We start from the raw sequence: 2991 nt of genomic DNA on the forward strand, positions 1-2991 counted from the left end.
TGCTTCCTAAGGCCCACTTGACTTTGGACTCCAGGATGTCTGGCTCTAGGTGGGTGATTGCACCATCGTGGTTATCTGGGTCACAAAGATCTTTTTTGGATAGTTCTTCTGTGTATTCTTGCCACCTCTTCTTAATATCTTCTGCTTCTGTTAGGTCCCTACTATTTCTTTCCTTTATTGTGCCCATCTTTGCATGAAATGTTCCCTTGGTATCTCTAGTTTTCTTGAAAAGATCTCTAGTCTTTCCCATTCTATTGTTTTCATCTATTTCTTTGCAAAGAAAGGCAAGGGAGACAAGGAAAGATATACCCATTTGAATGCAGAGTTCCAAAGAATAGCAAGGAGAGATAAGAAAGCCTTCCTCAGTGATCAATACAAAGAAATAGAGGAAAACAATAGAATGGGAAAGACTAGTTTGAATATCTTCAGATATAAATAACTTGTCCATAGATGCAAATAATATAACACTTTTTTCCAAAGGCAGAATTTGTCCATGTGGTAATTTAGAAAAGAGGTAATTTAGCTCTCTAGTGTAAATTGCCATGACTACACTGGATATGCTTCCTAGAATCAGGGACAGATAAGACTGAGATTATTATGAAATCACTAGTTTTGGCTTTAGTGAATTAGCTTTATCTGAAAGAGTCAAAAATTGAGTTTATTATCTAGTGTAATTGGAGAGTACTTAGCAAGAACTCCATAAAATCTCACAAAAGTCTCTATCTGGTGTGCAATAACTGCTGGAACGATAATAAGCTGAAAGGGAAACAAATTTGGGCATTATAAATATACAGATTTATAATACTTGAAATTTCGAAAAACTGAAGATCCAGAAGACTAGAATGCAAATCATGTATGTGGATGATCAGTGCTGATTCTGCCACAGAAAGCACTGCTTTAGAGGTCATGTTTCCTTTGGCTTCATGACCAAGTGATAGAATGCTAGATGCTGTTTTCCTGCTGCAGGCAACAACAGAAGATACAGATATTCTGTACTATTTGGCCCTCCAAAAAGGAAAAAGAGAAAAATATCAGAAGATTAATGGTTGATGTGGGCTTAAGATTTGAATATTGCCCTTTCTTGAGCTATTTTTTTTTTTTTTACCAACCCCCAACAACCGAGTTTGAAAAAAAGACAGGCTTTTGTGAACAAGGAAATGAAGAAAGGAAATTGGGTGAAAATTGTTTAAAAAAGGAGGTAGAGTGCTCTCTTCGGGAGCACATACACTAAAATTGGAACAATACAGAGAAGATTAGCATGGTCCCTGCGCAAGGATGACACACAAATTCGTGAAGCGTTCCATATTTTTATAAATAATTTTATCTAAAAAAAAATAAAAAAGGAGGTAGAAGGAGGGGAAATATGTTTCCATGGCCATGAAAATCCATAGGTAGCATATTAATTTTGTACAAAGTTTTATTTATTTCAAAAACTGCTTTGAAATTAGCCTCTAACTTATATCTGTAAATTTAGATGTATTCCCTTTGTTTTTATGTGTCTCTGATTTGCCACCTGCCTTGGACCCAGACCACACCAAAATGCTTGGGTCATCTGTCTAATAGGTTTCCATCTTAAATTAAGGAGTTAAGCCACTCTCTTGCCTCCCAGAGGTACATTTGTGATTTTGTTCACGTCTTTTCCCTTGTGAGTCAGAACTAAAATTGAACTCGAAACTCCTTCTAAGTGGTGAAGGCCCTTTAAAAAAAGTATGACTGTGATGACCTTACGTATGTACACACAAAATACATACACATACATAGATGTAATTTTAAAAAGACTATCACTGTTTAAAACTAAAATTGGAAATAATGTGTCTCTCCAGATTGTATTTGGAGTTACTACCCAGAGACCTCTTTCCTTTATGGGCTGTGGTCTCTGAGTGTGCTGAAGCCTCTTTGGAGAGCACAGTGAAAAACTCCTCTGAGTGTCACTGCCTCTGTTATTGATGTTGATGGCAGAGCCTTCTAATTCTAACCCCTGCTGAGTCTTTAGAAACCTCGTAGATTGTTAACATGGTTAGTAGGAGTTCATGAACTCTGCTCTATATAAATGCAAAATCCTGAGAACTTTGATATGGAATTGGAATTAAAGCAGTTGTATTTATGTTTCTTAAAATATTTTAATAGTTTATATCTTAAAAGGACAAATTTATAGAAGCTTGTTGGGCTTTAATCTTATAATTTCTATCATATAAATATTACATTTTCAAACATGAATGCCTAGAGAATTGTTATAAAGCTCATTTTTGGGCAACGTGCTTATAACCCCCCTAAAGTCATTTAAAAGCAAATAGCAAATGTTTTTCTATATGCTAATGGAGCAATTTAGAAATATTTATTTATTTACATAAAGGAAATGCACAGTAGCAGGGCAGTGAAAATCAGTCATTTGGAAATGATTAGAACCTATAGTCATTAAAGGATATGTATTTAATACTCATATAAAATTAAGGAAATATCTCAAGGAACAATCATCACATTAGATTTACAGTTAAGATACCCAGTTGCATGTGTTGTAGTTGTAAATCAAATGTACTTTTCCACAAGGCATTTGAATACAGAAGCTCAAAATATTTCCTGGTCGCCACTCAAACTTTTCTGTGCTTGTTGGAAATGAACTCAGCTAAATAAAGAAAAGCGAGAAAGGGAGGCACAGGTAGAGAGAGAGACACTCACACACACACTGGAGAAAGAAAACCTAAAGTGAATGAGAAGCTCAGTTTTTTGTGCAAATTTCTTACCAACCAGATAGCATATATCTGTGGATTCATTTGTTCTTCATTTGTTCAGGTGCTTTGTAAGTATCTACTAAAAATATAGAGCACTGTGAAAAGGTTTTCTATTTATTCCTCAATGTTAGAAGCAAGGAATAAGGTCTTTTTCTATGTGGAAAAAGTACGATGAATTATCAAAGGGGTGTTCATCTGTCCCTCTCTCCCTCCCTTTCTCCCTGTCTCTACTACCCTCTCTCAGTCCCTCTTTTAAGCTGAA

General features: G+C 35.5%; 1 non-coding gene across 1 annotated transcript; it reads left to right on the forward strand.

The window, feature by feature from the left end:
* The first annotated feature begins 1203 nt into the window (after positions 1-1203).
* On the forward strand, positions 1204-1310 carry LOC145524990 (U6 spliceosomal RNA). The gene has a single exon (XR_014068012.1). It is a non-coding gene; the product is annotated as a U6 spliceosomal RNA (small nuclear RNA).
* The last annotated feature ends 1681 nt before the right edge of the window (positions 1311-2991 follow it).

This window comes from Giraffa tippelskirchi, chromosome 10 (assembly GCF_054371585.1).
Source record: "Giraffa tippelskirchi isolate mGirTip1 chromosome 10, T2T-mGirTip1v1.2.pri, whole genome shotgun sequence".
NCBI lineage: Eukaryota > Metazoa > Chordata > Mammalia > Artiodactyla > Giraffidae > Giraffa > Giraffa tippelskirchi.